This window comes from Arachis duranensis, chromosome 3 (assembly GCF_000817695.3).
Source record: "Arachis duranensis cultivar V14167 chromosome 3, aradu.V14167.gnm2.J7QH, whole genome shotgun sequence".
NCBI classification, from domain to species: domain Eukaryota; kingdom Viridiplantae; phylum Streptophyta; class Magnoliopsida; order Fabales; family Fabaceae; genus Arachis; species Arachis duranensis.
Window position 1 is genome coordinate 54,112,785 of NC_029774.3, and position 11,995 is coordinate 54,124,779.

The 11,995-nt window shown below is 32.2% G+C and overlaps 1 pseudogene; it reads right to left on the bottom strand.

Annotated features, from left to right (window-relative positions):
• Positions 1–7,640: 7,640 nt before the first annotated feature.
• LOC110278622 (uncharacterized) lies at positions 7,641–11,499 on the bottom strand (annotated as a pseudogene).
• Between the last annotated feature and the right edge of the window lie 496 nt (positions 11,500–11,995).

Below are 11,995 nucleotides of genomic sequence, written 5' to 3' on the forward strand. Positions count from 1 at the left end.
TTTCTTGTTCAAAAATTTCAGTAAGGTTGTCTCTGGATTATTGTAATTTAGCTTCTCTTAATTTCCTCTTCAGAGTCCTTTCAGGTTCAGGATCAGCTTCAACAAGAGTGCTTTTTTCCTTGTTCCTGCTCATATGAAAGAGAAGAGAACAAGAAAAGAAGAGGAATCCTCTATGTCACATTAAAGAGGATCCTTATTATTAGTAGAAGAAGAAAAGAATAAAGAAAGGAGAATCCAAACACAAGGGTAAGAATAGAGGCAGTGATTGGAGATGAAGAGAGGTGAAGAAAAGTGTTAGTAAATGAATAAACAAATAGAAGAAGATAAGAGAGAGAATTCGAAAATTAATTTTAAAAAGGAGTTAATGATTTTCGAAAATTAAAGATGAGATAGAATTAAAATTAAAATTTAAAACAATTAGTTAATTTAAGAAGAATTTTGAAAAAGGGATGAGATATTTTCGAAAATTAGAGAGGAAAAAGTAGTTAGGTTGTTTTGAAAAAGATAAGAAACAAACAAAAAGTCAAATAGTTAGTTGAAAAAGATTTGAAAATCAAATTTGAAAAGATAAGAAGATAAGAAGTTAGAAAATATATTTAAAAATCAAATTTTTGAAAAAGATATGATATAAAAGATGAGATAAGATAGATTTAATTTTTTAAAATTAAAATTAATTACTTGACTAACAAGAAACTAAAAGATATGATTCTAGAATTTAAAGATTGAACATTTCTTAACAAGAAAGTAACAAACTTCAAATTTTTTGAATCAATCACATTAATTGTTAGCATAATTTTCGAAAATAAAGATAAAATTAAGAAAAAGATTTTTGAAAAATATATTAAAAAAATAAATTTCGAAACTTAATAAAAAAAATGAAAAAGATTTGATTTTTGAAAAAGTTTTGAAAAGATAAGATTTTTAAAATTGAAAATTTGACTTGACTTATGAGAAACAACTAATTTTAAAAATTTTTAACTAAGTCAACTCAAATCTTCGAAAATTATGAAAAAATTAGGAAAAGATTTTTTTTATTTTTTTTGAATTTTTAATGATGAAAGAGAAAAACAACAAAAATGACTCACAACATGAAAATTATGAATCAATACTCATGATGCATGCAAGAACACTATGAATGTCAAGATGAACACCAAGAACACTTTGAAGATCATGATGAACATCAAGAACATATTTTTGAAAAATTTTTTATGCAAAAAAAAACATGCAAGACACCAAACTGAGAATTCTTTAATGCATGGATACTATGAATGCAAAAATGCATATGAAAAACAATAAAAGACACAAAACAAGAAAACATCAAGATCAAACAAGAAGATTTACCAAGAACAACTTGAAGATCATGAAGAACGCTATGAATGCATGAATTTTTCGAAAAATGCATAATAATTTTTTTAAAACATGCAATTGACACCAAACTTAAAAATTGACTCAAGACTCAAACAAGAAACAAAAAATATTTTTGATTTTTATGATTTTATGATTTTTTGTATTTTCTTAATAAATTTTTCGAAAATATTCTTTAGAAAAACGAAAATAAAGAATTTTTTTTTTGAAAGATTTTTGAAAACTTTTTGAAAAGAAAATTACCTAATCTGAGCAACAAGATGAACCATTAGTTGTCCAAACTCGAACAATCCCCGGCAACGGTGCCAAAAACTTGGTGGACGAAATTGTGATCACCAACAATGGCTCCAAAGACTTGGTGCTCTCAAACATAAATCACACTTTGTCACAACTCCGCACAACTAACCAGCAAGTGTACTGGGTCGTCCAAGTAATACCTTACGTGAGTAAGGGTCGATCCCACAGAGATTGTTGGTATGAAGCAAGCTATGGTCATCTTGTAAATCCAAGTCAGGCGGATTTAACTAATTTAAGAGATTATTGGTTTTTCGAATAATAATAATAAATTAAATAGAAAATAAAGATAAAGTTACTCATGTAATCTAATGGTGGGAATTTCAGATAGGTGTATGGAGGTGCTGTGTTCCTTCTGAATCTCTACTTTTCTACTGTCTTTATCCAATCTTTGTCACTCCTTTTTCAGTTAAAATGGTCCAAGTGCTCTGTCACAGCACGGCTAATCATCTGTCGGTTCTCGATCATGTTGGAATAGAATCCCTTGATTCTTTTGCGTTTGTCATCACGCCCAGCAATCGCGAGTTTGAAGCTCGTCACAGTCATTCAATTCCAGAATCCTACTCAGAATACCACAGACAAGGTTAGACTTTCTGGATTCCCATGAATGCCGCCATCAATTCTAGCTTATACCACGAAGATTCTGATTAAGGAATCCAAGAGATTTGCGCCCGGTCTGAGGTAGAACGGAAGTGGTTGTCAGTCACGCGCGTTCATAGGTGAGAATGATGATGAGTGTCACGGATCATCACATTCATCATGTTGAAGTGCAACGAATATCTTATAATAAGAATAAGTCGAATTGAATAGAGAATAGTAGTACTTGCATTGAAACTTGAGGTACAGCAGAGCTCCACACCCTTAATCTATGGTGTGTAGAAACTCCACCGTTGAAAATACATAAGTGATGAAGGTCTAGGGATGGCCGAGAGGCCAGCCCCCAAAACGTGATCACCAGATCAAAAATACAATCCAGGATGAAAATATAATAGTAAAAAGTCCTATTTATACTAGACTAGCTACTAGGGTTTACAGAAGTAAGTAATTGATGCAGAAATCCACTTCCAGGGCCTACTTGGTGTGTGCTTGGGCTGAACTTGATCTATACACGAGCTGAGGCTTCTCTTGGAGTTGAACACCAAGTTGTAACCTGTTTGGGCGTTCAACTCTGGTTCGTGACGTGTTTCTGGCGTTTGACTCCAGAATGCAGCATAGAACTGGCGTTGAGCGCCAGTTTACGTCATCTAATTACGAATAAAGTATGGACTATTATATATTGCTGGAAAGCTCTGGATGTCGACTTTCCAACGCCATTGTGAGCGTGCCATTTAAAGTTCTGAAGCTCCAGAAAATCTATTTCAAGTGCAGAGAGGTCAGATTCCAACAGCATCAGCAGTCCTTTGTCAGCCTTCTATCAGAGTTTTGATCAGGTCCCTCAATTTCAGCCAGAAAATACCTGAAATCACAGAAAAACATACAAACTCATAGTAAAGTCCAGAAATATGAATTTAGCATAAAAACTAATGAAAACATCCCTAAAAGTAACTAGATCATACTAAAAACTACCTAAAAACAATGCCAAAAAGCGTATAATTATCCGCTCATCACTGGCGTTCCCCTTATTCTTATCTTCCACATTCTTTATAGCTTTATTTACATTCTGCTATTCCCTATCCTCATTTACAATTCAGTCATTTACGTTTCTGTTCTTTACATTCTTACTATTTACTTTTCTGCACTTTATAGCTTTCTTTTACTTTTGAGCCATTTACAATTCTGCAATTTAATTTACAGCACTCAATATTCTCCACTTTTGTTAGCTTAACTAATTAACTCATTAACCAAAACTGCTCAATCAATCAATCTCTGTGGATACGATCCCACTCCACTGTGGGTTATTACTTGACGATATTTGGTGCACTTGCCAAAGAACATATTCATTACATGTGTGGGTAGTGATTCTGGTACATCAAATCCCAATACTGAACACCGATAAATGGAAGAGAACAATTCCAATCCCAAGCATGCTCAAAGAGAACAATTCAATGTCTAAGAAAAAAATAGCAACAAATCAACATAAAAATAGCAACTCAATTTATTAGTTGATCTGGTGCGGTGACGGAGGCGAGAGGCACAACGATGGTGAGCCGAGGTGAGAGACAGAGAGCGTTGGGGTTGGGGTGCCATTTTGGAAAGTGAGAAAGTGAGAGTGAGAGAGTTGGAGAGGGGCAGGGCGGGGTGGATTCAGGTAGCCTAGAAAATTTTTTATCATTTTCAAATGGTTAAATTACACAGTTGGTCCCCACACTTTCACTAAAGTTGTAAATTGGTCCCTATTATCACATGTGCAACTCACATGATCAAAATAGAGAATATTCTGTTAAATCAAACATTTTTTGAACGGCAAGGACTAAACTACAAATTTTAATTCTCTTTAGGGACCAATTTACAATTTCACTAAAAGTATAGGGACCAACTGTGTAATTTAACCTTAATTAATTAAAAAGTACGAAGAGGATTAAATTAAAAGTTTAATTATTCTGTTCGTTTTTAATTTTTTATTAAATTTATATAGTATAAAAATTTAATTAAAAAATATAAAATTTAAATTAAAAATTTAATAAAATTATAAAAATAATTAAACCTAAATTAAATCAACCTAACGAGGAAGGTTAATGTAACATACATCTCACTATCTCATTATTCATCAAACTTTAGCCTGTTTGAATTAGACAATATATATATAAAATTTAAATTTGTGTCTGTTTTTGTGAAAGAATCGTATACTATTATTGTCAATGTTTTTGCGGTTAGCATGGAAACAAAGAAATAAAAAAAGAAACTGCAAAAATGTTGACAATAATAATATGCAACTCTTTCAGGATACTTCAAATCATTCTTTACAATTTACACACTAATAATATAACTATTTACTTTATCTAACAATTTAATTTATATACTTCACTTTGTGGCTAAAAAATTTTAAATATGAGGTCAAATTGTGATATTTTAAATTATATTATTTTTTCGTCTTTTTTAAAATGTAAAAATTCTTTAAAAAATAATATTAGATTTTTAGTTTTAAATTGTTAAATTTTTTGAAATCAAAAATAAAAAATTCTAATTTTAATATTTTAAATTTTTTAAATATCAAAACAAATACCTCCTCCAAATTATATGTATATATTTTACGTTATTGTTTGACTATAAAATAATTATTTTGCATCACTATGTAAAATAAATTGTTAAAATTGAGATGTTTATATTTTGTTTTAAAAAAACTATGAATTTAAAAATCATCAGTACAGTGCTCCTCGACATACTCTCTCTCCTCGCTATCTTTTTTTCAAATGCCATTTTCTAGTATTGTTTCTAAAAAATTTTAATTATTAATTTTAATTATAAAAAATATATAATGTATATAATTAAAATCAATCGTTAAAATTTACTAAAACATCAATATACTAATATACTTGAAAACTTTCTATATCTCTGTCTTTGTGTTTAATTTAAGCAGTATTGGATATTTTTGTGGTACCTCATGTCTTTGACTCAACGCTGCTGGGTTTGTTTATTTTAGAATTTAATAAATAATTTGGCAATTATATATTTTCTTTTTGGTCGGAACTTGCATTATTGACAATTCATATTCAAGTCAGTCACGCATAGTCATACAAATTCCTATTGTACGTGCGATGGGTTTAACTTTAATATATTAATAATATAAGTTAATTAAATTTATATATTTAAATAATTCTTTAAATAATAAATTTAAAAATTAATTATTTTTATTAATATAATAATATATAATTAGTTATTTATATATTTTTTTATTATAACAAGCATAAAAATTAAATGCTTTTAATATAAATCAAAATTGTAAAACTTCCATAACGAGTTGTATATGTGATCTGATCTGTTTAAAAAGTATAACTATTTTCATTTGAAGAAACGATATAAAAAAAATTCAAAAACAAATGTAGACCTTGCAGGACATGCTTAACATTTTAGATATCAATTTCAATATATTATTCAATATAAAATATTAGTCAACAATTAATTAATTAATTAATTATACTACCTAGCCAACATCAATTATTCTACGATTAAATATTTTATTAATTAGTAGAAGAATAAAGATATCTTTTTATAAATTAAAGTTGGCATAAAATATTTATAAGATTAATTTTATTTCATTTGTTAGTTAATGCACAATTTCTCAAATGAAAAGCTAAAGTATTTTAAAAATGTAATATTATATAATTAAAATATATAAATAATCATTTTTGTTTACATTCTTCTTATATAATTAAATTCTTTTATATATCCTATTAGTTTCTTTTTCCAATATATATATTTGATGTTCTGACGATTCAACTACAATGAAACAACAGCATATATATCCTATTAGTTTCTTTCTCCAATATATATATTTGATTTTGACCCATTTTGCTGAACTTTTTTGCGATAGTTACATAACGGTCACCAATTTGAGCGTCATCCGTATATTATTGTTTGGACAATTGCTTGGACAATTAATTACTGGTAAAACTGTCACCAAATCATTGCAGCAGTTTTTTTTTTTTCTCATGTTTTTATTATATTTAGTGACCGTTTTAATATATCATTAACAATAACTTTTTCTTTCTCTATTATATGCTAAATTATGAGCGACTTACTATTTACATATGAGTTTCCAATAAAATATATTCATTTTTCAACTAAAAAAAAATCTGCTTATAGAATCAAATAGAAATACATTAAAGCATTCTATCACATAAAGATTTATATGATAAAAGATTTAGTTCATTCATTGTTCATCAAACTTCGTAATTCATATATTTTGAAAAAAAAAAAGATCTATTATACATAATATAAGTTTTCTATCTAGCTTAGTGCTAAAAAAATATAACATAAAATTTTATAAGTATCAAGAATTTTTATAATTTGTTTCGGACTTGACGTCTGGAGTCCCATACGGTCCAACAATGATCCGGTTCTTAAACTCAAGTCATTCGTACGGTCAAAATTGGTTAGAAAGTCAAAAACTAATAACTAACATTTAAATTCAAATACCTCCCTTATTTTAATTGTTGAAGTGGTAAAATGTTTAGGAAGAAAATTGAAAAAACTTCACAAACTAAGAAATTGTGACCAGAGAGTTTTTGGCATTTTCTCACCGTCTCAAAATTGATTTCATTGAATTGAGCTTACTTACTAACTTTTACAACTAGCTTTAACTATTAAATAACATAATAAGCTAACCTCTTAACCGATTCTGTATACAAATTTTGCTAGCAATTATTTAGTTACAACTAACTCAACTATTAACTATTCTAACAAGTTACTTTACATATTTTCTTATGTAACTTTAACCAACAAGATAAAATAAAATAGCAACACAAATTATATAAAGAGAGCCATTGGCTCTCTCCAAAAATGTAACACAACCTAACATCTTATGATAAGGAATTTAAAAAGAATAGATAAATGAATTTTTTCTACTAGACCTCTAAGATACCTGTTCTTATCAACCTAAGTCATTGGAAAGGATTTCCTACTATACCTTCAAAGAACTTGTCCTTGACAACCTAGATCAGAGGGGCGAAAACTGAAAGAAGCCACCACGCATATCACCTTAGTGTTGGATCCTCCAATCTTCCTCATGCAACAAGTGAAGCAAATCACTTATCTCACTTCTCACACAATAAAAAGTGCTTAAAAGCAACTGAAATTTATTCATCAAGTTATGTAAATTGTCTCACCAAAGGTGTTTAAATAGGCACCTAACAATTAACTAAAAGATAAGATAACTAATTTAAATCAAATTTGATCTTATTGGATTAGATCAGATTTGATTTAAATTTAAAATCCCTAAAAATACTACTAAGCATAGCAGATTTAAAATAAGTTTTCTAACAAACTTTTGACCACATAACAAACTAAAACAAAAGTCTAGAATTTCGAAATTTAAAAATAAATTATGCCTCCCACTGAATTCGGAAAGCATTATTGGGCTTCTTGCTGTCCTGACTTAGCCCAATGGGCCTTGCCCATTCTTCCTTAGTTAGAACTTGATGTAACTCCATATGCACAAGCGCTGCCAGGTTCCCAAAACTCTCCTTGAGCTTCTTTGCACGTGCTCTAGTGATGGGGCCCTCTGGAAGTGTGAAATTTCCATTCTGCCCTTTTGTCTTAGAATGCCCCTGTTGTCTTTCCGAGCATGTATCTTTCCCTCCTTCCTCAAAAAGATTCGTCCTCGAATCTGTGTCCATATCAAAAGGAGAGAGATCAGAAACATTGAAAGTAGCAGAGACATTATACTCACCTGGTAGGTCAATCTTGTAGGCGTTGTCATTGATCTTCTCAAGCACTTGGAATGGGCCATCCCCTCTAGCATCAAGTTTAGTCTTCCTCTGAGTAGGAAATCTCTCCTTCCTCAAATGTACCCAAACCGAATCTCCTGATTCGAAGACTATATGCTTTCGGATTTTGTTAACCCTTTCAGCCGTGGTTTTGTTCTTCCTCTCAATTAGGTCACGAGCCTTTGCATGTATTGCTTTAACTTTCTCAGCCTTGCTAGCTCCATCTAAACTAATAATATCACTCAAAGGTAAATGCATTAAATCTAAGATAGTGAGAGGATTAAAACCATAGACAAGTTCAAAAGGTGAAAAACCAGTGGAAGAATGGATTGTCCTGTTATAAACAAACTCAATAAAAGATAAACAATCTTCCCAGGTTTTCAAATTCTTACCAACAACAGCACGCAATAAGGTTCCCAATGTCCTATTTATGACTTCAGTTTGACCATCAGTTTGAGGGTGACAAGTAGTTGAGTATAATAATTTTGTTCCCAGCTTACTCCACAAAACTTTCCAAAAGTGACTTAAGAATTTGACATCACGATCAGAAACAATAGTTTGGGGAACACCATGTAAGCGCACAACTTCTCGAAAGAATAGGTCAGCAATATGTGTGGCATCATTAGTTTTATGGCAAGCAATGAAATGATCCATTTTACTAAATCTATCTACCACAACAAAAATGATATCTCGACCTCTCCAAGTTCTAGGCAAACCAAGAACAAACTCCATAGAAATATCAACCCATGGATGCACATGAACAGGTAAAGGAGTATACAAACCATGTGGTAAAGACTTAGATTTAGCTTGTTTACATGCAATGCATTTAGCACAAAATTTCTCAACATCTTTACGTATGTGGGGCCAGTAAAAATGCTCAGATAAAACATCCAAAGTCTTATGCACACCAAAATGACCCATCAAACCCCCCTATGTGATTCTAGAACAAGTAACTCCCTAATAGAACAAGTAGTTCTGTAGGTACACAAATTCTTTTACCCCGAAAAAGAAAGCCATCATGCTTATAGAATTTGTTATATGCACCATGTTCACATGCAGCATAGATAGAGGCAAAAGCAGAATCAATTGCATACAATTTCTTCATACACTCAAAATCTAACAGTTTAGAAGTAAGGGTTGTGATTAAGGAATACCTTCTAGATAATGCATCAGCAACCACATTCTCTTTACCTTTCTTATAGGCGATTACATATGGAAAGGATTCAAGGAATTCTATCCATTTTGCATGTCTCTTGTTCAGCTTCCCTTGGCCCTTCAAGTGTTTGAGGGATTCATAGTCAGTATGTACCACAAATTCCTTAGGTAGCAAATAATGCTGCCACACTTCCAAAGCTCGCACCAAGGCATAAAGCTCTTTATCATAAGTGGAGTAGTTGAGGCGGGCCCCATTCAACTTCTCACTAAAATAGGCGATTGCTCACTTTTCCTGCATCAAAACAGCACCTATACCAATTCCAAAAGCATCACATTTCGATTTCAAAAGTTTTAGAAAAATCTGGTAAAATAAGAATGGGGGCAAAACACAATAATTCTTTCAAGGTGTTAAAGGCAAGTTCTTATTCCTGATCCCATTTAAAGTTGACATGTTTCTGATGATTTCAGTTAAAGGTACAGCAATAGTAGAAAAATCTTTAACAAACCTCCGATAAAAACCCGCAAGACCATGAAAACTTCTAACATCAGAGACACTCAGAGGTGTGGGCCATTCTCTAATAGCCTTCACCTTCTCGTCATCTACCTCAATTCCTGCAGAACTTATCACAAAACCTAGGAATACAACTTTACTCAGACAAAAGGAGCACTTTTGGAGATTAGCATACAATTTTTTCTTTCTAAGTACCTCTAAAGCAGATTGAACATGCAAAATATGATCATCAAGACATTTACTGTAGATAAGGATATCATCAAAATAAACAACCATAAATTTACCTAAAAACTCTCGCAAAACATGATTCATTAGTCTCATAAATGTACTAGGTGTATTAGTCAAACCAAATGGCATAACTAACCACTCATACAAACCATATTTAGTTTTGAAAGATGTTTTTCATTCATCACCAAGTTTCATTTGTATTTGATGATAACCACTCCTTAAATCTATTTTAGTAAAAATAACAGAACCATGCAATTCATCAAGCATATCATCAAGTCTAGGAATAGGATGGCAATACTTTACCGTAATCTTATTTACAGCTCTGCAGTCAACACACATCCTCCATAAGCCATCCTTCTTGGGCACCAATAGTACCGAAACAGCATAAGGACTCATGCTTTCTCTCACAAAACCCTTAGCCAAAAGGTCCTCGACTTGTCGTTGCAGTTCCTTCGTCTCCTAAAGATTGGTCTGGTAAGCTGGCCGATTAGGAATGCTTGATCCGGGGACAAAGTCAATCTGATGTTCAATACCTCGTAATGGAGGTAAACCTGAGGGCATCTCATCTGGAAATACATCGCCAAATTCCTGCAAGAGTAAAATAAAAGTACTAGGCAGGTTATGGTTAGTTTCAATGGTAGAAAATAAAGACTCTCTAAATCGTACTAACACCAATATTTTTTTCTCTAAACTAGCATGCTTCAGATCCCTCTCTTTGGCATAAAAACAAATTTTGTGAGCACTCTCACTCTCTACAGATGCTTCTCTTTTAAAATTCTCTTTTTCACTCAGGCCCTGACACTTTTTCTCACACGTTTTATTTCTCAAAGCTCTCTCTTTACCCTCTTGTTTTTCAATTTTCTCACATCCTAAATACTCTTTAGTAGATTTGCGCATGCTTAGTTGCTCCAGGTACACTTCTTTAGGTGACAAAGGTGCAAGGGTAATCTTCTTCCCAAGATAAGTGAAGGAGTATCGGTTTGTGAAACCATTATGGACCACCTTCCTATCATACTGCCATGGACGGCCTAGGAGTAGATGACAAGCCTGCATGGGAACCACGTCACAAAGTAACTCGTCATTATATCTCCCAATATAGAATTGTATGCGAGCTTGCTTCATAACCTTTAACTCACCAACATCACTTAGCCACTCCAGTTTGTAAGGGTTAGGGTGTTTGGTGCATTTCAACCCTAATTTCATGATCAAAGTAGAGCTAGCAACGTTTGTATGACTTCCAGCATCAATGATCATGAGTCCAACCTTACCTCCCAATAAAAATTTTGTATGAAAGATGTTCTTTCGCTGTTCTAGACGATCATCCTTGGCTTGTACATTTAAGATCCGCCTAGTAACAAGGGTCTCGCCACTAACAGCATACTCAACTATATCTTCATTATCTGTAGCATCATCCGCATGTGGCATGTCTTCATACCCATCTAAGTTATCAGATTCTGAGAAAATATCATTTGCTTTAATTACCATGGTCCTTTTATTTGGACACTCGGAAGCATAATGGCCTAATCCGTGGTACTTAAAGCAGGTAATATCACGATGCCATTGATAAACGAAATTTAGCATGTCGATTTAGAATTCAATGATGAATATGATCGTGAGTATAGTCTAATCGACACTTAAACTTCGCATCAAACAATCCTACAATCTATAACCGATAGTATTAGTCTCCCGAGTCGTCCTCCCTTGGAATTGCTAGAGCGTGCATCTTATTGATTAGAAAGCCTTGTTATGATTCTCTGAAGGTTTTTGCAAAATAGAAAACAAACAATCAATCCTTAGAAGACTTGGCTTAGGGTTGGCATTAGAAATTCTATCCTTATAGTTCTCTCAATGATGACAACAATTAGGCCTTGCTTCATTTAGTTAACCCCTAGGCATAGAGGAAAGTCAAATGAGAGTAATCAACTTGAGTCACAAGTCCTAGCTTCACCTCATGGGAATCTAGCTTTAGTGTACTCCAAGTCAATTAGCAATCCCTAATTCCAAATCAACAATTGGCACAACTATTCAACTTCTTCTAATGGCTCAAACCCTATGCCAAGTAGAAACTTTTACTCCA